Genomic DNA, 24,634 nt, shown 5'->3' on the forward strand with positions numbered 1-24,634 from the left:
AACCATTCTGGCTAACACGGTGAAACCTCATCTCTACTAAAAATACAAAAAATTAGCCAGGTGTGGTGGTGGGCACCTGTAGTACCAGCTACTCGGGAGGCTGAGGCAGGAGAATGGTGTGAATCTGGGAGGCGGAGCTTGCAGCGAGCCAATATCGCACCACTGCACTCCAGCCTGGGTGACAGAGCGAGACTCTGTTTTTAAAAAAAAAAAAAAAAAAAAAAAAAAAAAAAGAAGCTGTCACAGACGGCGGAAGACAACCTGAGGAAAGCAGGACAACCAGTCACAATGAATAATTTAATGGTGGCTATGATAGCAGTTATCACCACTGCCATGAGTATTCCTTCAACAAGGGCTGACACAGAGAACAGTTACACTTATTGGGCATATTTATCAATCTTGGCTGACAATGATGCCTGGATGCAATCTATGACACATGCTTTCTGATCTCAGTATTTACCATAATAAATCTGTTCCTATAACTGAGGCATATCGCCCTCAAAAAAATATTTGTAAACAGGATTATATCCAGTTAGAAAAAATGAACGTACTTGTTTAGGAAGATTGCATTGCAGAACAGGCAGAGGTGCTGCACAACAATTCCTATGGAATCATTATTAATTGGTACCCTAAGGGGATGTTTAGATTGAATTGCATCTCTCAGTCTGTGTGCCATGACCACACTATGTTCAGATGATCTGAAAAAAATGGTCAGATGCTAGAAATGATAAGAAGTATGGCAAACGCTCCTATTATCTGCAACCATAGCAGTATAGTGGCACCTCAACCTCAAATGATATGGCCCACTCTAGGAGCTTAACATAAGGATTTAAAATTAAAAGAACAAATATTTAAAACATCCCAGGGACACCTGATCTTAATGCCAGGAACTGGAGTGCTTAAAGGAGCTGAAAATGGATAAAAACATTTGGAAGCTCTGTGTTTTCAATGATGATTGTGCTTTTAATCTATGTTGTTTGTCTTTGTATAGTCTGCAGATGCAGATCCTGACTCCTGCAAGAAGCAGCTCACCATGACAAAGCTGCCTTGGCTTTTATCAATTTGCAAATCAAAGAAGGGGGACATGTTGGGAGCAAGACCCCCAAAATCTGGTCATAAACGGGCCCCAAAATTGGTCATAAACAAAATCTCTGCAGCACTGTAACACGTTCATAATGGTCCTAACGCTCATGCTGGAAGGCTGTGGGTTTATGGGAACGAGGGCAAGGAACACCTGGCCTGCCCAGGGTGGAAAACTGCTTAAAGGCATTCTTAAGCCATAAACAATAACATTAGCGATCTGTGCCTTAAGGACATGCTCCTGCTGCAGTTAGCTAGCCCAAACTATTCTTTTAATTTGGCCCATCCCTTCTTTTCCTATAAGGGATACTTTTAGTTAATCAAATATCTATAGAAACAATGCTAATGACTGGCTTGCTGTTAAAAAACACGTGGGTAAATCTCTGTTTGAGGATCTCAGCTCTGAAGGCTGTGAGACCCCTGATTTCCCACTTCACACCTCTATATTTCTGTGTGTGTCTTTAATTCCTCTAGCACCACTGGGTTAGGGTCTCCCTGACTGAGCTGGTCTCAGCAGATCATATCACGTAAGTTTTGGGCCCAAAGAAATATTAAAATTCCATTCGTGGGCATGCCCTAGGAAAGGAAGTAGGGTCACAGCCTCACACGTGTGCTGAATCTTGGTCTGAGGGTCACCAACTCACATGTGGACCAAATTCATGTATGAGAGTCAATTTTCATCTGGACATGGTGGCTCATGTCTATAATCTAAGCACTTTGAGAGGCCAAGTTGGGTGGATCATTTGAGGCCAGGAGTTTGAGACCAGCCTGCCCAACGTGGTAAACCTCCATCTCTACTAAAAATACAAAAGTTAGCCAGGTGTGGTGGTGTATGCTTGTAATCACAGCTACTTGGGTGGCCAAGGCACAAGAATCACTTGACCCTGGGAGGCAGAGTTTGCACTGAGCTGACACTGTGCCAATGCACTCCAGCCTGGATGAGAGAACAAGACTCTGTCTTAAAAAGAGAGAGAGAGCAGTCAATTCTCCAGATTTTGACAGTTTCTGGGTGGAAAATTCAGAACCTCAAAAATGGGCTGTGTTCATGTGGAAGGATGCCAGTTTTTACAGGCTAGCTGCACATGAGTGTCACAATCTCAACTCTGTGCTGAGCTCTGTGAGAACACTCCCTTTATCACCCAAGAGCTTTATACAGAATGCACGAGAGTTGCAATTTGGTCTGATATCTTTGTACTAGCCCCATGATCATACCTGTGGCTCTAAGCCAATGTGTAAGAGTAAATATCATTCTAATCGGCTAGTTTCTTTTTCTTTCTTTCTCTTTCTTTCTTTCTTTCTTTCTTTCTTTCTTTCTTTCTTTCTTTCTTTCTTTCTTTCTTCTTTCTTTCTTTCTTTCTTCTTTCCTTCCTCTCTCTTTCTTCTTTCTTTCTTTCTTTTTTTTTTGGGTGGGGGGTGGTGGGGGATACAGTCTTACTCTATCACCCATGCTGGAGTGCATCTCAGCTCACTGCAACCTCTGTCTCCTGGATTCAAGCAATTCTCCTGCCTCAGCCTCCTGAGTAGCTGGGATTACAGGCACATGCCACCATGCCCAGCTAATTTTTGTGTTTTTAGTAGAGATGGGTTTTTGCCATGTTAGCCTGGCTGGTCTCAAACTCCTGACCTCTGGTGATCTGCCCACCTTGGTCTCTCAAAGTGCTGGGATTACAGGTGTGAGCCCCCACGTCCAGCCTAATTAGCTAGTTTCTGATAAAAGAGTTCACACTTACCTATGTCCTGGGTTTAAAAATAAGTTGCCATTTCAACTGTGGCTGGATGTTCACATGTAAGAGTCAAAAAATCCAGCTGCATACTGCATCTATGTGTGAGATTCAAGACCTACCCAATTTGTTATTTTCATGTGTGAGGGTGACAATCCTAACATTCAGCTGGGTATGCATACAGAAAAGACAATCTCACCTGTGTGCTTGGCCCTGTGATGACACTCTCTGTATCGCTGAAGGGCATTATGTGACATGTGAGAGTGGTAACCCCCTATAACTTTTTTTTGGGGGGGGTGGATGAAGTCTCACTCTGTCGCCCAGGCTAGAGTGCAGTGGCGTAATCTCGGCTCACTGCAATCTCCATCTCCTAGGTCCAAGTGATTCTCCTGCCTCAGCTTCCCAAGTAGCTGGGACTACAGGCATGTGCCACCATGCCCAGCTAATTTTTGTATTTTTAGTAGGGACAGGGTTTCACCATTTTGGCCAGGATGGTTTTGATCTCTTGACCTCAGGTGATTGCCCGCATCGGTCTCCCAAAGTGCTGGGATTACAAGCGTGAGCCACTGCTCCCAGCTCCCATAACTTTTTTTTTTTTCTTGAGATGGAGTCTCGCTCTGTCACCTAGGCGGAAGTGCAGTGGTGCAATCTTGGCTCACTGCAATCTCTGCCTCCCGGGTTCAAGCAGTTCTCTGCCTCAACCTCCCAAATAGCTGGGATTACATGTGCCCTCCACCATGCCCAGCTAATTTTTGTATTTTTATTAGAGATGGGGCTTCACCATCTTGGCCAGGTTGGTCTTGAACTCCTGACCTCATGATCCACCCGCCTTGGCCCCCCAAAGTGCTGGGATTAGAGACCTGAGCCACCGCACTGGGCTGCCCATAACTTTTATATAAAGAGGAGACCCAGGGTCTTACCCATTACACTAAGCCTCAGTACAAGAGACAGCATTGCTCATATTGGCCGGCTCAAGGAACAAAAGACATCGTCACACCTCTGAGCTTGGACAAGATATATATCAGAATCCCAGCTGTGGGTAGAGAGTAAGCAGGAGAGTAACTTTACCTGGGGACTGGGAAAAAGACGTGTTATAATATTCCCTGAGGACTGGCACCAGGAGAGTCACATCACCTGGGTACCAGGCCAGGGATATGTCACAATTCCTTCTGGAAATCAGGACAAAGAAAGCAGTGTCACAATACCTGCATGCTGGGCCCAATGATATGTCACATTGCTCCCTATAGGCAATATCCAGGCAGGAAAGATACATTTTCCCAATCGTGGACCCAGCAATATGTCACAATCTTCCTTGTGGGCAGGATGCAGGCAGAACAGGAGAGTCACATCTCAGTGACAGATGTGGGGATATTTTACAATGCCCCCCTGTTGGCAGGGCCAAGGCAGGAGTCTTAAATCCCACTCCTGTAGGGCTCAGCCATAGGTCTCAATACCCAGTATATGCAAGGTGCAGGCAAATAAGACAGTCACATCACCTAGGTGTTGGGTCAAGTGACACGCTCCAATCCCCTTTTTTGTCAGGGCCTAGGCAGAAGGAAAGAGTCACATCACCTAGGTGATGAACAAAATAATATGTCATAATACCCTTGCAGGCAAAGTGCAGGCAAAAGAGTTGCATCACCTAGGCTTTGACCCAGTCATATGTCACCATGTGAATTGTATGCCGAGCCTAGGCAGGAGAAGAGAGTCACATCACCTAGCCTCTTGGCCCAGTTATACATCACAATCCCCTGGACAGAGCCCAAGCTGTAGAAGAGAGTCACATCATCACCTAGGTGCTGGGTCCAGCAATATGTCACAATAAACCCTAAGGGGAGGGCCCAGGCAGGAGAGTCACATCACCTAGGTGAGAGGCCTAGAGGTATATCATACTGCATCCTGCATTAAGACTAAGGAAGAAGAAAAAGAAAGTCATAAAGCCTGTGGGATAGACCAGGTTATATTTCACAATCATCCTAGTGAATATGGTTGAGGCATGAGTGGACAGCCACATGATGTAGGTGCTGAGCCAAGTAATTTGTCACAATCCCCTCTGTGATTAGGGACCAGGCAAGAGAAAAAAGTCAAATCACCTGGGTGATGGGTGCAGAGATATGTCACAATATGCCCTGTAGGCAGGGCTCAGACAAGAGAGTAACATCACTTTGGTGTTGGATTCAGAAATATGTCACAATGCCCCATGTAAGCACGGCACAAGCAGGAGAGTCAGAAAAATTGAATGTGAGGCCTGCTAATGTTTTATAATTTCCACTGTGGACAGGTTCAAAGAAGAAAACGAGACTTACATAATCTAGGCTATAGGCCCAGTGATATATCATCATTACCTCTATTGACAGGAACCAGGCAAGAGTATCACATCACCTTTGTGCTAGGTGATTTGCTAGGTCACATCAGCTAGGAGATGAACAGCAATATATTACTCTTTCTTCTCTGGGCATGGCCCAGGCAAGAGAGAAACATCACATTACTTAGGTACTGGGCCCAGAGATATATCACCATATTTCTTTTTTTCTTTTTTTTTTTTTTTTTTTTTTTTTGAGATGGAGTCTCGCTCTGTCACCCAGACTGGAGTGCAGTGGCAAGATCTCGACTCACTGCAACCTCTGCCTTCCAGGGTCAAGCAAGTCTGCTGCCTCAGCCTCCTGAGTAGCTGGGACTACAGGCATATGACACCACACCTGGCTAATTTTTGTATTTTTAGTAGAGACGGGGTTTCGCCATGTTGGCTGGGGTGATCTCAATCTCCTGACCTTGTGATCCACCTGTCTCAGCCTCCCAAAGTGCTGGGATTACAGGCGTGAGCCACCACACTAGGCCAACACTATATTTCTTATAGGCAAAGACATGGTAAGCAGGGAGAGTCAAATCAAATAGTTGATGGTCCCAGAGATATGTCACAATGCCCCGATGTGGGCAGGGTTCGAACATGAGACACAGGTCACCTTGGTGCTGGTAACAGCAATATGTTACAATGCCTTCTGAGGGCAATGCTTAAGAAACAGAGTAACATTACCATCATGTTGGGCCCAGCATGACGTCACAATCTCCCCAATAAGCAAAACCTCAGAAGAGGAGAAGAGTCACATCAGCTAGGTACTGGACCAAGCCATATGTTACATTTTCCCCTGTGAGCCAGGACCAGGCAAAATAAGATAGTCATATCATTTGGGTGATAGGCCCATGATATGTCACAATTTTTATATAGGCAGGGCTTAGGCAAGAAAGTTAAATCAAATGGGCATAGGACCAAGTGATATGTTACAGTGCCTCCCGTGGGCAGTATTAAGGCATGAGAGGAGACACATGACCCGGGTGCAAGTCTCAATGAAGTCAAAATGCCCTCTGTGGGCAGTGCCATGGAAGGAAAATAGAGTCACATGACCTAGGTTCTGTTATATGTCACAATCTCATATGTGGGTTGGGTCAAGGCAGTAGAGTCAAATCACTCAGGTATTGGACTGGGGCCTATGTAGCAATAACACCTGCAGGAAGATCCAGGGATGAGATTTACAATTTCACACATCACAGTTCTATGTATAAGAGTTAACATCTCCTGTATGATGGTTCTAAGTGTACGAGTTACAGTTTCAATGGCTGACAGAATCCATGCTTGAGAACCCCATTTTGTCCTGTGCACTGTGTCTTTTTAGTGGAGACACAGCCTCACAGGTGTGCTGAATCTTAACCTGAGTGTCATAAACCCACCTGTGGAACAGATCCACATATGAGAGTCAATTTTCCAACTTTCAACCACCTCAAGGTGTGAGATTTAGGACCTCAACAGTGGGCTGTGTTCACGTGGGAGAAAGACAATCTTTACAATCACCTAGTTGTGCATGTGAGTGTCAAAATCTCACTTGCGTTCTGGGCCCTATTAGAATACTTTCTGTACCACCTGAGGGCTTTATACAACATGCATAAGAGTCAAATTTTGCTCTGATTCCTTCATACTGGAAAGGACCTATGATTGTACCTGCGGCCCTAAGCCCAAGTATGAGAGTCAACATCTTTCCTATTGACTGTGTCCAGAAAGGAGAGTCCTCACCCGCTCATAAGCCGAAACCCAACTTATAGGCAGGTGAGGACTCTCCTATCTGGACACAGACAATAGGAAATGAGTACCCATTCCAATTGTGGCTTGTTTTCCAGATATGACAGTCACAATTCAAACTGTGGACTGTGTTCGTGTGTGAGTTTCAGGACCTCAGCAGTAGGCTGTGTTTATGTCTGAGGGTAAAAATTCCAATGGCTGGTGAAATGCACATATAATAACACAATCTCACTTCTGTTCTGGGATCTGCAATAACACTGTAGTACCCAAATGTTCTATATGATATAGGAGAGTGGTAACTTACTATGACCTTTCCACAAAGAGGAGACCCACGATCACACTCATTTCCCTAAGCCTAACTATAAGAGACGGTATTTCTCCTATTGGTTGGTTCAAGGTATAATAGTCATTATTGCACCTGTGGGCTGGAACAAGATATATGTCACAATCCCTCCTCTCCGTAAGAAGTGAGCAGGACAGCCGCATCACCTAGGTGCTAGGCCATGAATATTTCACAACCTTTCCTGAAAGCAGAGACCAGACAGGAGAGTCACATCATTTGTGTGTGTGGCAGAGAATATTTTAAAATCTCTTCTTGAAAGCAATGCAGAAGAAGCAGAATCATTTCATCTGGATGCTGGGCCCAGCAATATGTCACAGTGCTCCCTGTAGGAAAGGCCTGGGCAGAAGAGATACGTCTATCGGTTGCTGCATGCAGAAATATGTCACAATTTTTCTTGTTGGCAAAATGCAGGCAGAAATGAAGAGTCACAACTTTTAGGTGATGGATGCAATTTTTAGGGAATGGATGGATTTCACAAGGATCCCTGCAGGCAGGGTTCAGGCAGGAGACTCACATTCCCTAGGTTCTGGGTCTAGCAATATGTCATAGAACCAAAAATATGTGGGGCAAAGCAAAAAGAGGGGAGTTACATCATCTAGGATTTTGGTCCACCAATATGTCACTGATGTTGTTTGGCTCTGTATCCCCATCCAAGTCTCATCTTGAATTGTAATCTTTATAATTCCCACATATAAAGGGAGGGACCAGGTGAGGGTAATTAAATCGGGGGGTGGTTTATTCCATGCTGTTCTCGTGATAGTGAGTTCTCACAAGATCTGATGGTTTTATAAGGGGCTCTTCCTTCTTTGCTTAGCATTTCTCCTTCGTACCACCTTGTAAAAAAGGTGCCTTGCTTTTCCTTTGCCTTCCACTATGATTGTACGTTTCCTGAGGCCTCTCCAGTCATGCTGAACTGTAAGTCAATTAAACCTCTTTCCTTTATAAAGTACCTAGTTTTGGCAGTTATTTATAGCAGTATGAGAATGGACTAATAAAGTCAGTATCCCCTTTTGGCCATGCCCAGGCAAAAGAGAAGAGTCACATCTTCTAGGTGATGAACAAAAATATATGACAGAATGCCCTTGTGTGTAGGCCCCATGCAGAAAATTCATAAAACCTAGGTGTTGGCCTCAGTCATATATCACAATATGCAATGTATGCAAGGTCCAGGCAGTAGAAGAGAGTCACATCACCTGGATCTGAGCCCAGCAATATGTCAAAATCTCTTATTGGACAAAGCTCAAACAATAGAAGAGAGTCACATTGCCTTGGTGGTATGTCTAATGATACATTACAATTCTTTCTTGGTCAAAGCCCAATCAGTAGAAGAGAGTCAATTCACATAGTTTTGGATTCAGCAACATGTCACAATATCCTTTGAGGAGAGGGCTCATGCAGGAGAGTCACATCACCTGAGTGACAGGCCCAGAGATATGTCACAATTTACCCTTTGGGAAGGGCTCAGAAACAACGGGAGAGTCACATAACCTAGAGGCTGGGCCCAGCTATATGTCACAATCACCCCAGTTGGCAGAGCCCAGGCATAAGAGAAATGTCACGTCATGTAGTTGCTTACCTAAGAGATGTGTCACAATTTTCACTGTGAATAGGTCCCAAGAAGAAGAGTCACATTATCCAGGTAATGGATCCAGAGATATGTTACAATGCTCCCTGTGGGTAGAACTCAGAAAAAAAGGAAAATTACATAACATAAAGGCTGAGTTTAGCTATGTCAATTATCTCAGTGGGCAGGCCCAAGGCATGAGAGAAAAATCACATCATTGGTAAGTGCAGGGCCAGGTGAAATGTCACAATACTTACCATGTACAGGATGCAGAAAGAAGAGGAGGGTCACATCATTTAGGTGACGGGCCCAGAGTTAAGTCACAGTGAGTTTTGTGGGGAGGGACCAGGCAAAAGAATCACGTCACCTCACTGCTGGGCCCAGCAATAAGTCACTTTCTCTTCTGTGAGCACCATCCAGGCAGAAGAGGGAGTCATATCACCTAGGTGCTGGGCCCAGAGTTATGTCCCCACTTGGCCTCCCAAAGCACTGGGATTTGCCTCTCCTACAGTCAAAGCCAAAGAAAGAGAAGAGAATAACCTCAAATAGTAAATGGGCCCAGAGATATGTCACAATAGCCCCTGTGGGCAGGGTCCAGGCAGGAGACTCACATCACCTTGGTGCTGGGCCCAGCAATATGTCACAATGAACTTCAGAGTTCAGGGCCAAGGCAAAAGTGTAGCTACAACTTGGTGTTAGGCCCAGTGATATGTCACAGTCTTCCCTGTTGGTAGAACCTAGGAAAAAGAGAAGAGTCACATCAGCTAGGTGCTGGGCCCAGCAGTAAGTCACAGTCTCCTCTGTAAGGACCAGGCAGGGGAAGAGAATCACATTGCCCGTGTGACAGAGGCAGAGGTATGTAACATGATGCCTCCATTAAGCAGGGCTGAGGCAGGGAAGTTACATCATTTGGGTGTTGGATGCAGCAGTATGTCCAATTTTTTTTTTTTCTAAACAGAGCCTTGCTCTGTTGCCCAGGCTGGAGTGTGATGTCACGATCTCAACTCACTGCAACCTCCGCCTCGTGGGTTCAAGCAATTCTTCTGCCTCAGCCTCTTGAGTAGCTGGGATTACAGGTGCATGCCAACACGCCCAGTTAATTTTTGTATATTTAGTAGAGACGGAGTTTCACCATGTTGGCAAGGCTGGTCTCAAACTCCTGACCTTGTGAGCCACCCACCTTGACCTCCCAAAGTGCTGGAATTACAGGCATGAGCCACCGCACCCAGCCAACATTTTACAATTTTCCTGGGAACAGGGCACAGGCAGAAGCCATCTACTACCAAGATGCAGAACCCAGCAACATGTCGCAATGCCCCTGTTAGCAGTGCCAAAGCAGAAGGGGAGGCCCACATAACCTTGGTGCAAAGCCCATCGATATAGCAAAATGCCCCTGTGGGCAACGCCAAGGCAGCAGAATAATGTCACATCATGTAGTTTCTGGGTTAAGCAACATGTCTCAATTCCACCTGTTGTGCCCAGCTAGGAAAGTCAAATCACTCAGGTACTGGGCAAAGAAATGTTTTACAATCACATCTGCATAAAGGCCCAGGGATAAAATGAACAATTATGTACATGTCCCAGTCCTAGGTATTAGAGTCAACACCGCCTGTATGTAAGGTCCAAGTACATGAATCACAGTCTCAACAGGCGACTGGATCCATGCTTGGGAGCTACAATCCCTCAAGTCCACTGTATATTCTTCATAGAGTCACAGCCTTACAGGTTTGCTGAATCTTGGCCTGAGAGTCACAAACCCACCTGTGGACCAGATCCATGTATGGGAGTCCATTTTCCAACTTTTGACTGCCTCTGGGTATGAGATTCAGGACCCCAACATTGGCTGTATTTATGTGGTTAAATGACAATCTTTATTGTTGGCCGGGTGTGCATACAAGTGTCACAATTTTACTTGTGTACTGGACATTGTAGGGACCCTCTCTGTCTTACTGAGGGCATCACACAGTATGCATGAGAGTTGCAATCTGCTCTGAAACCTTTGTACTTGGATCCAGAGATATGTCACAATGCTCTAGGTTTATAACCGTATTTGGGCTTATAACCACTATCTTCCCTGTGATTGTAAGCACAGATATGAGACTGAACTTCTCTTAAAATGACTGGCTTTAGATAGGAGGGTCTTTACCTGCCTACAAGCTCAGTTTAGAAATTAGTAACCATGGGCTGGGCGTGGTGGTTCATGCCTGTAATGCCAGCTCTTTGGGAGGTCGAGGCGAGTGGATTGCCTGAGGTAAGGAGTTCGAGACCAGCCTGGCTGATATGATGGAACCCCATCTCCACTAAAAATATAAAAATTAGCCAGGTGTGGTGGCAGGCAGCTGTAATCCCAGCTACTGGTGAGGCTAAGGCAGGAAAATCCCTTGAACCTGGGAGGTGAAGGTTGCAGTGAGCCAAGATCGCGCCATTGCACTCCAGCCTGGGCGACAAGAGAGAAACTTTGTCTCAAAATAAAAAAAAGAAGGGAAAAAAAAGAAATGAGTAACCATTCCAACTGTGGCCAGATGTTCAGATGTTCACATATGTAATCACAAATCTAATTGTGGACTGCATCCATAAGTTGGATTGAGTATGTCACCATTGGGCTCTCTTCATGTGTCAAGGTGACAATGCTAATAGTTGGCTGGGTGTGCACATGAGAAGAAAAATCTCCCCTGTGTGCTGGGCCTGAATTTACACTCTCTGTATCACCCAAGGGCTTTATACAATGTGGGAGAAAGTGGTAATTCTTTATGATCGTTGTACAAAGAGGAGACTCAGCATCTTACCTCTTTCCCTCAGCCTAGCTATAAGACAGAGTATTTAGTTTTACTAACTAATTTGAGGAATGAGAGTCATCATCACACATAGAAGTTAGGCCAAGATATATGTCACAATGTCATTAGTTGGTAAGGATTGAGCAGGAGAGTCACATCAACCGGTGGCTGGGAGAGGAATATGTCACAATCTTCCATATGGGCAGAATGCAGGCTGAAGAGGGGAGTTACATCTCCTTGGTGACAGATGCAGATATATATTACAAGGCCCTGTGTGTGACGATGCAGGTATTTATCACAAGGCAGTGCCCAGGCAAGAACTTCCCATTCTGAAAGTTTTGGACCCAGCAATATGTCACAATATCCAAAGTATATGGATTTGAGAAAAAAAAGAGAGTCAAATCTCAGAGGTGTTTGGTCCACTGATGTGAGGCCCAGGAAGAAGAGGAGAGTTACGTCACCTAGGTGATGAATTAAAAAAAAGTGTCATAATACCCCTATGGCCAGATCCCATGCAGAAGAGTCTCATTGGACCAAGCCATATGTCACAATACATAATATATACAGCACCCAGGCAGAAGATGAAAGTCACATCACCTAGGTGCTAGGCCCAGTGGTACATCACAGTCCCTTTCAGGGCATAGCTCAAGCAATAGAAAAGAGTCACATAAACTAGGTGCTGAGTTTGGCAATTTGTCACAATACCCTTTGAGGGTAGGCCCCAAGAAAAAAACTCACATCGCCTAAATAAGGGGGGCATAGATATGCCGCAATGTCCCCTGTGGGTATGGCTCAGGAAGAAGTGAGTCACATAAGTTTAGGGCTTGCCCAAACTAGATATTACAATCGCTCCAGTGGGCAGTGCTGAGAAATAAGAGGAGAATCATAAAAGGTAGGTGGTGGGCGGGCGCGGTGGCTCACGCCTATAATTCCAGCACTTTAGGAGGCCGAGGCAGGCGAATCACCTGAGGTCAGGAGTTTGAGACCAGCCTGACCAACATGGAGAAACCCCATCCCTACTAAAAATACAAAATTAACTGAGTGTGGTGGCAGGCGCCTGTAATCCCAGCTACTTGGGAGGCTGAGGCAGGAGAATCGCTTGAAGCCAGGAGGCGGAGGTTGCAATGAGCCAAGATGACACCAGTTTACTCCAGCCTAGAAATCAAGAGCAAAACTGCATCTCAAAAAAAAAAAAGGTAGGTGCTGGGCCAAGCCATATGTCACAATCCCTGCTGTGGACAGGTCCCAGAAAGAAGAGAAGAGTCTCATTATCCAGGTAATTGGCCCAGAGACTTGTCACAATAACTCCTGTGGGCAGGGATCCGGCAGAAGAATCACATCACCTGTGTGCTGAGCCCAGGAATAAGTCATTCTCTCTTCTGTGGAAATTGCCCAGACAAGAATAACAAGTCATATCACCTAGGTACTATGACCAGAGATATGTCACAATCTTTCCTATGGGCAAATCCCAGGAAAGAGAAGAGAGACACATTAAATAGTTGATTGGCCCAGAGATATGTCACAATGCCCCTGTGGGCAGGTTTCAGGCAGGAGACACATCACCTTGGTTCTGGGCTCAGCTATATGTCACAATGTCTTCTGACGGCAGGGCCAAGGCAAAAGAGTAATGTCACCTTGGTGCTGGGCACAGTGATATGTCACCATTTCCCTTACGGGCAGAACCTAGAAAAAAGAGGAGAGTCACATCAGCTGGATTCTGGGCGTAGCAATATGTCACAATACCCGCTGTGAGCAAAGACAGGTAGAAGAGTGTAACATCATGGAGCCTCCTGTAGGCAGGGTCATGGCAAGACAGTTACATTACCCGCATGCAAGGCCTAGTGATATGTAACAATGTCTACTTTGGGCAGTGCCAAAGCAGAAGAGAAGACTCATATCACCTGGGTGCAAGGCCCAGTGATATGTCACAATGCCCACGGTGGGCAGTACTGAGACAGAAGACTAGATCACATTACCTAGGTGCCGGGTCCAGCAGCATGGCACATTTTGAACTGTGAGCTAGACCCAGGCAAGAGAAATCACTTAAGACCTGGGTAGAGACTTATTTAACAATCACACCTGTAGGAAGGTACAGGGATGATATATTAACAAGCCCACACATGTCCGGGTTCTAGGTATGAAAGTCAACACCTCTTGTATGTTGGGTTTAAGTATATGAGTCACCATCCCAGCAGTGGACTGGATCAGTGCATGGGAGCCTCAATCTTTTCTGCAGACTGTCTCACCTTAGTAGTCATAGTCTCACAGGTTTGCTGAATCTTAGCCTGAGAGTCACCAAAACACCTGTGGACATGATCCACCTATGAGAGTCAATTTTCCAACTTTTGACTGCCTCCAGGTGTGAGATTCAGAATCTCAATAGTGGGCTGTGTTCATGGGAAATAACAGTCTTTACTGTCAGCAGGATATGCATATGAGTGTAGGGTCAATCCTCTTGGGAGAGATTGACCCAACATACAAGATATGTTGACACCCCCACCTAGAACTGGGACATGTGCGGGATTGTAATCTTATTCCTGGACCTTCCGGCAAGTGTGATTGTGACATACACCTCTACCCAGCATGTAAGTGGTTTGCCTCTGCTGCCTGGAGTGAACTCACAGATAAAATTGTGACATATTGCTTGACCCTGCACCTAAGTGGTATGACTCTATTCTTAAGCCTTGGCACTGCCCACATGAAGAATTGTGACATATTGCTGGCTCTTGCACCCAAGTTATGTGAGTCTTTTCTTCTGCCTTGGTGTTGTATACAGGGAGCATTATGACATATTGCTGCACCCTGTCTCAAGGATTTGTGGTTCTTCTGCCTGTGCCTTGCCCACATGGGCCAATGGGACATACTGCAGAGTCTAACACTTAGGTAATGTAACTCTCCTGCCTGGGCACTGCTTACAGGAAACATTGTGATATATTTGTGTACCCATCAACCATGTTACATAAATCTCTTCTCCTTCCTGATTCCCGCTAACAGAGGGGATTGTGGCTCTTCTATTCTTTTTAGGTTCTGTCTTCAGGGAAAATTGTGACATATCACTGAGCCCAACACTAACACAATGTTACTCTTTTGCTTTGGCCCTGACCTCGAAAGGCATTAGCCCTATTGCTGGGCCTAGCACCAAAATGATGTGACTCTTTTGCCTGGAGACACATTGTGACATATCTCAAAGCTTATCAACTATTTGATGTGATCTCTATTCTTACTTGCACTTTGCTTATGAAAGATTGTGACATATCTCTGTCTCTGGGTCCCCTCCTTCTGGACAAACCCCCCCAGAAAAAAAAATATGACTTATTGCTGACCTCAGCACACAAGTGATGTAATTCTTCTGCCTGGTCCCTACCCATAGGGAGCATTGTGACATATTTTTTAATCTACAAATTTTTCATGCAACTTTTCTCTTTTACCTTAATCCTCCACATGGTCCCTGCCCATCCAGGGCATTGTGACATAGCTCTAGGCCCCTCATCTATTGGATGTGATGCTCTTTTCACACCTGGGCTTTGCCAAAAAGTGAGATTCTGATATATATGTGTGGGCTCAGCACCTAAATAATGTGACTCTCCTCCTTTGCCTGGGTCCTGTATTCATTGTGTGTTATGACATACGGCTGAGTCCAGTACCTACATGATGTGACTCTCCTGCCTGGGTTTTGCCCACAGGGTATTTTAAAATATCTTTTTCTTTATTACCTAGGTGATGTGACTCTCTTATTCCACCAGAGCCTTGCCAAATAGAAGGATTGTGACATTTCACTGAACACAGCTCCTAGGTCATATGACTCTCTCCTTTTGCCTGGGCCTCACATATTTTGGGTATTGTAACAAATTGCTGGGCCCCACCACTAGAAGATGGGAGGCTTGTGCATGGATCCTGCCTACGTGGGGGCCTTTTGATATTTATCTGTATCTGTCACTTAGAAGATGTGACTTTCCTACGTGCACCCTGCCCACAAGGAAGATTGGGAACTATCACCAGGCCATGTGCCCAGGTTATGTAACTCTGCTGCCTGTGTTCTACTTTCAGGAAGGAATTGTCACAACCTCTTCTACAGGCAATGCCCGGGTAAGAGTAGAGAATTACATCAAATAGTTGACAGACCCAGAGATATGTCACAATGTCCCCTGTGGACAGAGTTCAGGAAAGAGATTCACATCATGTTGGTGCTGGGTCCAGCAATATGTCACAATGCCTTCTGAGGGCAAGGCCAAACCAAAGAGAAAAGAGTAATGTCACTTTGGTGCTTGGCCCAGTGATATTTTACAATCCCCCCCATAAGCAGTGATCAGGCAGAATGAGAGTGTCGTATCACCTGGGAGATGCACGTAGAGATATGTCACAATGCCCCCTATAGTCAGGGTCTAAGCAGGAGAGTTACATTACCTGGGTTTTGGACTAAACAATATGTTATAATGCCTTATGTGGGCGGGGCACAGGCAGGAGAATCACATACCTTGGGTGTGGAGCCTAGTGATATGTCACAGTGCCCCCTGTGGGCAGTGCCTAGGCAGGAGAGGAAATTCACATCACCTGGTTACCAGCCCAAGCAATCTGTCACGATATTTTTTCTTTCTTTCTTTTTTTTTTTTTTGTGGCCAGGGTTCAGGCAGAATGAAGAGCTACATCTCCTAGGTGATAAACACAGAAACATGTCAAAAGGCCCCCTGTGGACAGTGCCCAAGCAGAAGCCTCCCACCACCTAGGTGTTGGGCTAAGAGATACATCACAGTACCCAGAATATGCTGAGCCCAGGAAAACAAGAAGAGTCATATTACCAAGGTGCTGGGTCCAGTTATATGTCACAATGCCCCCTTCTGGCAAAGCTCAGGCAGAAAAGGAGAGTCACATAACTTAGGCAATGAATAAAAAGATAATACCCCTAAGGGCAGGGCCCATCAAGGACAGTTGCATAACCTAAGTGTTGTACCTAACCCTATGTCTCAATACACAATGTATAAAGAACCCAGGTAGGAGGGGAGGGTCACATTGCCTAGGTGTTAAGCCCAGCAATACAACAAAATCCTTTTTTTAGGCAGAGCCCTAGCAGCAGAAAAGAGTCAGATCACCTAGGTACTAGGTCCAGCAATATGTCACAATATTCCTTGAGGAAAGAGCCGAGGTAAGATACTAACATCATCTAGGTGAAAGGCCTAGCAATATTTCACAATCTTCTCTGGAGACAGAACCCAGAAATAAGAGGAGTCACATCAGCTAGGTGCTGGGCACAGTGAAATGTTATGTTGGGTATAACTACATGAGTCACAGTCTCAGTGGTGGACTGGATCCAAGCATGAGAGCCTCAATCTATCCTGTGGACTGTGTCTTCTTAGTAGACAGATGGCCTCACAGGTTTGCTAAATGTTGATTTGAGAGTCACAAACCCAAATGTGAACCCAATCTATATATGAGAGTCAATTTCCCCTCTTAACTGCCTTTGGGTGTGAGATTAAGAACCTCACCAGCAGACTGTGTTTATGTGGAAGGATAGAAGTTGATGCTATTGGCTGGGTATGCATGAGTGTCACAGTCTCAGCTGTGTGCAGTGCCCAGGCAGAAAAGAAGAGTCCAATTGCCTAGGTGTAGAATGAGAGATTTTAATCTCTTTTATTAATGTCTTCTGATACCTCTATGGGCAAAGTCCATTGAGGAGAACCACATAATCTATGTTTTGGACCCAGCCATACGTCACAATGCACAATGTATTCAGGGCCCAGGCAGAAGAGGGGAGTCAAATAACCTAGGTACTGGGCCCAGTGATACTGCAAAATACCTCCTTGGACAGGGCCTAAGCAAAGGAGGAGAGTCATATCACATCAGTGTGTGTGCAAAAATATGTCACAATACCCTCTGAGTGAATGGCTCAGTCATGAAATCCATGCCACCTAGGTGAGGGATTCGATAATATGTTGCAATTTTTTCCGTGTGTAAGGCTCAGTAAGAAAAGAAGAGTCACATAACCTAGGGGCTGGGCCCAGCTTCATGTCACAATCACTCTAGTTGGAAGAGCCAGAGAATGAGAGGAGTGTTACATCACACAGGTTCTGGGCTCAGCAATATGTCACAATTCCCGCTGTGGACAGGTCTCATGAAGAAAAGGACAGTCACACCATCTAGCTGATAGGCCCAGAGATATGTCTTGATGACTCCTGTCAGCGAGAACCAGGCAGAAGAATCACATCACCTGTGTGCTGGTCATAAGTTACTCTCACTTCTGTTGGCACAGCTAGGCAAGAGAGGAGAGTCATATCACCTAAGTGAGGGGTCCATATATGTGTTCTAATTTTTTATTTGTGTAGGGCTCAGAAAAAAAAAGGAGAGTCACAAAACCAAGGGTTTGGGCCCAGTTATATGTCACAATCACCACAGTGGGCATAATAACCCCAGTATGAGAAGAAAGTCACCTCATGTAGGTGCTGGGTCTACCAATATGTCACAATCTTCACTGTGGACAGGTCCCAGGAAGAAAAGGTGTGTCATGTAATCTAGATGATGGGCCCAGAGATATGTCACAATATCTCCAGTGGGAAAAGCCCAGGCAAGAGAAGAGCACTCCATCAAATAGTTGATGGGTGTAGAGATACGTCACAGTGCTTCCAGCAGCCAGGATCCACATAGGAGACTCACAGCACCTTGGTTCTGGGTCCACAATATGTCCCAATGCTTTCTTTTGGTAGGGCCAAGGCAGAAAACTTACATCACCTTTGTGTTCAGCCCAGCAATACGGCAAAATCTCTCCTGTGGACAGAACCTTGAAAAAAGAGAAGAGTCACATTAGCTAGGTGCTAGGCTAGTGCTATGTCACAATCCCCACTGTGAACAGGGATAAAATAGGAGAAGAGAGTCATAACACCTGGGTGATTGGCATGGAGATATGTCACAATGTCCCCTATAGGTGGGACTCAGGCAGGAGAGTTAAATTGCCTTGATGTTGGACCCAGCAATATGCCCCAGTAACCCAGGTGCTTGATGTTAGATCCAGCAATATGTCCCAATGACCCATGTGGGCAAGGCACAGGCTGGAGAGTCACACAACCTGGATGTGGGGGCCAGCAATATGTCACAATGCTGCCAGTGGGCCATGCTAAGAAAGGAGAGGAGACTCACATCACCTGGGTGCAAGGTCAAGCAACGTGTCACAATACTCACTGTGGGCAATACCAAGGCAGGAAAATAAAGTCACATCTCCCAGGTGCTGGGTTCAGCAATACGTCATAATACTGTCTGTGAACTGGGCCAAGGCAGGAGAGTCGAATCACTCAGGTGCTGGGGAGAGGCATATTTCACAATCACACTTGCAGAAAGATCAAGGGATTAGATTAACAATTCAAACTAGGTGATGAAAGAAAATTTATGCAATAACACTTCTGCGGGAAGAGGCCATTCAAAAGAGTCAGATCACTCCAGTGTTGACCCACCCAAATGTCACCATACACAATGTATCCAGGGTCCAGAAAAGAGAGGAGAGTTACGTTACAAATTGCTGGGTCTAATGAAAATTCTTTTTTCTTTTCTTTTTTATTTATTTTTTTTTTTTTTGAACCAAGGCAGAGATTAATAGTCACATTGCATAGTTGATGGATGAAGAAACATGTCACAAGACCCCCTGTGGGCAGGACTCAGGCAGGAGCCTCCCATCCTTTAGGTGTTTTTCCCAGTAATATGTCACAATACACAAAATACAATAAACTGAGGCAAAAGAGGAGGGTCACATCACCTAGGTGCTGGGTCCGATGATATGTCACAATCTCCAATTTTGAGAGAGCAAGGGCAGAATTGTCATATCACCTAGGTGATGAATGAAAAGACACATCATAGTACCCCTGTGAGCAGGAGCCATGCAAAAGAGTCGAATCACCTAGGTGTTGGACCTAGTAGTATGTCACGATAACCAACAAATGCGGGTCCCAGGAAGGAGAGAACAGGTACATACCTGAGTGCTTCACTAGCAATAAATCACACTCTCTACCTGGAAAGAGCTCTAGTAGTATAGGAGGGTTACATTGCCTAGGTGCTGGGTCAAGTCATATGTCACAATACCACCAGAGGTGGTGGCCCAGGTAGGAGTCACAATACCTAGGTGAGGGGTCCAGAAATATGTCCCAATTTTCCCCATGGGCAAGGTTTAGGGTAAAGGAGAGTAGCATAAACTATGGAATCAGGTCTTGGGCAAAGCAATATGTCACAACAACCACTGTGGACAGGTCCCAGGAAAAAGAGGAGTGTCACATTATCAAGGGGATAGCCCCAAGGTATACAATACCTACACCTATCATGATGACCTCTGTGGGCAGGGACCAGACAGAAGTATCATATCATCTGTGTGTTGGGCCTAGAGATAAGGTCACTCTTACTTCAGTGGGCGTGTCCCAGGCAGGAGAGAAGAGTCACATCACCTAGGTGCTAAACCTAGAGATATGCCATAATCTTTCCTATGGGCAAATACCAGGTAAAAAAGGAGAGTCACACCAAATAGTAGATGGGCCCAGAGATATGTCACAATGCCTCATGTGACCAGGGTCAAGACAGAAGACTCATATCACCTTGGTGCTTGACCCAGCATTAGTTCACAATACCTTCTAAGGGCAAAGTAAAAGAGTAATGTCACTTTAGCGATGGGCCCAGCAATATGTTACAATCTCTTATGAGGGCAGAAATTATGAAGAAGAGAAGAATCATCTCAACTAGTTGCTGAACCAAATAATATGGCACGATACTCCCCTGTGAGCTGAGATCAGGCAGAAAAGAAGTCACATAACCTGCATGATGAATGTAGAGATGTCACAATGCCCTCTCTAGGTAGAACCCAGGCAGGAGAGTTACATCACCTGAATGATGGACCCAGTCAAGTGTCGCAATGGCCCACGCGGGCAGAACACTGGCAAGACAGTCACATAAGCTGGCAGTGTGGCCCAGTAATATGTCACAGTTCCCTCTGTGGGAAGCACCAAGGCAGGAGAGGAGAGTCGTCTTATCTAAGTGAAAGGCCCAGCAATATGTCACAATGCCTTCTGAAAGCAGGGCCAGTGCGGCAGAGTAATGTAACCTTGGTGCTGGGCAAAGTGATATGTCACCATCTTCCCTGTAGGCAGAACCCAGTAAGATGCAAATAATAAAATCACCTCAGTGCTGGCCCAGTGATAGGTCACAATGACCCCTGTGAGTGGAAACCAGACAGGAGGAGAGTCACATCACCTTGGTGATGGCTGCAGTGGTATATCACAATGTTCTATGTAGCCAGGAATCAGGCAGGAGAGTAACATCACCTGGGTTCTGAACCCAGAAATACATCACAATTGCCCACGTGGGTAGGGGACAGGCACAAGAGTCACATAAAATCCATAGCAATCCCATTTGTTGGTTGGGGCAGGCAAGAGTATTAAGTCACTCAAATGCTGAGCAGAGGCATACATCACAATCACACCTGCAGGAAGCTCCAGGGATAAGATTAACAATCTATCTTGCACATGCCCTAGTTCTAGGTATAAGAGGCACTGTCTCCTGAATGTTAAGTCTATGTGCATGAGCCACAGTCGCAATGGTGAACTGGATCTCTGCATGAGGGCCTCAATCCTTCCTATGGACTGTGTCTCTGTAGTGAAGTCACAGCCTTTATAGGTGTGCTGAACCTTGGTTTGAGAGTCACCAGCCTACCTGTAGACCAGATCCACATATAAGTAAGAGTTCATTTTCCAACTTTTACCTGCCTCCTGGTGTGAGATTCAGAGCCTCCACAGTGGGCTATGTCTATGGGGAAGAATGACATCTTTTCTGTCAGCTGGGTATGAATACAAGTGTCACTATCTCATATATGTGCTGTTCCCTGTTATGACACACTCTGTACCACCCAAGAGCTTTATACAGTATGCATGAGAGTCACAATTTACTCTAGAATCTTCGTGCTGGTATGGAAACATTATTCTACCTGTGGCCCTAAGCCCAAATATTAGAGTCAACATCTCCTTAATTGGCTGGGTCCAGATAGGAGAGTTTTTACCTGCCTACAAGCTGGGTTGATAAATGAGTCACCTTCCAAACTGTGGCCAGATGTTCACATATGGCTGTCAGAATTCCAACTACGAACTGCATTCATGTGTGAGATTTAGGAACTCACCAGGAGGCTCTATGTGTGAGAGTGAAATGCCTAACAGTTGGAAGGGTGTCCATATGAGAAACAATATCTGTCTTGCGTCCTGGGCCCTGTAATGACACTCCCTGTACCACTGCAGGGCTTTACACCATATGTGAGAAAGTGATGATTTTCTATGAGCTCTGTACAAAGAGGACTAAGCCTAGCTGTAAGAGACGGTGTCTCTCTCTCTTTTAAAAGAAATAAATAATAATTTTTTAAGTTCTTGGGTACACGTGCAGAGTGTGCAGTTTTGTTACATAGGTAAATGTTGTCATGGTGATTTGCTGCACTTATCGACCCATAACCTAGATATTAAGCCCAGCATCCATTAGCCATTTTTCCTGATTTTCTCCCTCCATCTGCTTCGCCAGACAGGTTCTAGTGTGTGTTGTTCCCTACTGGTGTCTATGTGTTCACATGGCTCATTTCCCAGTTATAAATGAGAACACGTGGTGTTTGGTTTACTGTGCCTGTATTAGTTTGCTGGGGATAAGAGCTTCCAGCTCCATTTATGTCTCTGCAAAGAAAATGACCCTGTTCTTTTTTACGGCTGCATAGTATTCCATGGTGTATATGTACATTTTCTTTATCCAGTCTATCATTGATAGGCATTTGGATTGATTCCATGTCTTTGCTATTGTGAATAGTGCTGCAATGAACATACACATGCATGTATCTTTGTAATAAAATAATTTACATTCCTTTGGGTATATACCCAGTAATGGGATTGCAGGGTCAAATGGTATTTCTGGTTCTAGGTCTTTAAGAAATTGTCAAAGTGTCTTCCACAATGATTGAACTAATTTACATTCCCACAGTGTAAAAACATTCCCATTTATCTGCAGCCTTGCTAACATCTGTTGTTTCTTGACTTTTTAATAACTGCCATTCTGACTGGTGTGAGATGGTATCTCATTGTGGTTTGATTTGCATTTCTCTAATGATCAGTGATGTTAAGTTTTTTAAAAAATGTTTTTTGGCCACATAAATGTCTTCTTCTGAGAAGTCTCTGTTCATGTCCTTTGCCTAATTATTGATGGAGTTTCTTTTTTTAAAAAAAATGTGTTTAAGTTTCTTCTAGATTCTGGATATTAGACGGTCACATGGATAGATTACAAAACCCTTCTCCCATTCTGTAGGTTGCCTGTTCACCCTGACAATAGTTCGTTTTTCTGTGCAGAAGCTCTTCAGCTTAATTAGATCCCATTTGTCATTGTTTACTTTTGTTGAAATTGCTTTTGATGTTTTTGTCATAAAATCTTTGCCCATGTCTATGTCCTGAATGGTATTGCCTAGATTCTCTTCTAGGATTTTTATAGTTTTGGGTTTTACACTTAAGTCTTTAATCTATCTTGAGTTAATTTTTGTATAAGGTGTAAAGAGGGGGTCAAGTTTCAATTATATGCTTATGACTAGCCAGTTCTCCCAGAACCACTTATTAAATAAGTAATCCTTTCCCCATTGCTTGTTTGTTTAAGTCTGTCAAAGATCAGATGGTTGTAATGTGCTGTCTTATTTCCGAGTTTTCTTTTCTGGTTTCATTGGCCTATGTGTCTGTGTTTCTACCACTACCATGCTGTTTTGGTTATGAGAGACAGTGTCTCTTTTATTGGCTGGTTCAAGGTAACAGAGTCATCACTGCAGCTGTGAACTGGGCCAAGATGTATTTCACAGTCTTACCTGTGAATCGGGAGCATGCAGAAGGGTCACATCAGCTGGGTGCTAGGCCAGGAATATTTCACAATGCTCCCTTTGGGCAAGAACCAAGCAAGAGAGTAACATCACTCAGTTTCTGGGCCCAGCAATATGTCACAATTTTCTCTGTGGGCAGAGTGCAGGCTGAAGAGAAGAGCCATATCTCCTAGGTGATGGATGGAGAGATATGTCACAAGGTCCCCTATGGTAAGGGCCCAGGCAATATCTTTCTATCTCCTAGGTTTTGGGCCCTGTGATATGTCACAAATACTCAAAATATGCAAGGCCAAGGCTAAAGAGGAAAGTCACATCACCTAAGTGCTGGGGCCAGCCACATATCACAATACATAATGTATTCAGGGCCCAGGCAAGAGGCAAGAATCACATCACCTAGGTGCTGGGCCCAGAAATACATCACAATTCTTAGGCAGACGCAAGTAGGTGAGTAGGTTTATATCACCTATTGCTGGAACCAGCAATATGTCATAATACCTTTTGAGGAAGCGGCTCGGGCAGGAGAGTCACATTACCTTGGTGAGGGGCTCAGAGATATGTCACAATATTCCCTTTGGATAGGGCTTAGAAAGAAAAGTTACATAACCTAAAGATTATGCCCAGCTCTGTCATCCTCGGCCCAGAGGGCAGGGCTCATGCATGAGAGAAGAATCACATCACATAGCTGCTGGGCAAAGCAATGTGTGACAATCCCCAATGTGGTCAGGTTTAAGAAAAAAGAGGAGAGTCATATTATTTAGGTGATGAGCCTAGAGGTATATCACAATAATTCCTGTGGGCACAGGCCAGGCAGAAGAGTCACATCATGTGTTTGCTGGGCACAGTGATAAGTCACTTTCATTTCCGCAGGCATGGCACAGGCAGGAGAAGAGTGCCAACATCTCAGTGCTGGGCCTAGAGGTATATCACAACTTTTCTTATGGGCAAAGTTCAGGTAATAGAGGAGAGCCACATCAAATAGGCAATGGGTCCTTAGGTATGTTACAATAGCTCCGAAACAGCATCCAGGGAGAAGGCTCACATCACCTTGGTACTGGGTCCAGCAATATATCACAATGCTTTCTGAGGTCAAGGCCGAGACAAACGAGCAATGTCACTTTGATGTTGAGCCCAATGATATGTCACAATGTCCTCTGTAGGCAGAATCTAGGAAGAAGAGGAGTCACATCAGTGAGTTGCTAGGCTCAGTGATATGTTACAATTCCACTTGTAAGTAGAAA

General features: G+C 44.9%; 1 long non-coding RNA gene across 2 annotated transcripts in view; it reads right to left on the bottom strand.

The window, feature by feature from the left end:
* Positions 1-19,125: 19,125 nt before the first annotated feature.
* The window catches only part of LOC103226016 (uncharacterized), a 53,911-nt gene continuing 48,402 nt past the window's right edge, over positions 19,126-24,634 (bottom strand). For both annotated transcript variants that reach the window (XR_012090152.1, XR_012090155.1), the window contains one exon: positions 19,126-24,560. This is a non-coding gene — a long non-coding RNA (uncharacterized lncRNA). The remainder of the gene's footprint in view (positions 24,561-24,634) is intronic.

Source organism: Chlorocebus sabaeus, chromosome 21 (assembly GCF_047675955.1).
Source record: "Chlorocebus sabaeus isolate Y175 chromosome 21, mChlSab1.0.hap1, whole genome shotgun sequence".
Lineage (NCBI taxonomy): Eukaryota > Metazoa > Chordata > Mammalia > Primates > Cercopithecidae > Chlorocebus > Chlorocebus sabaeus.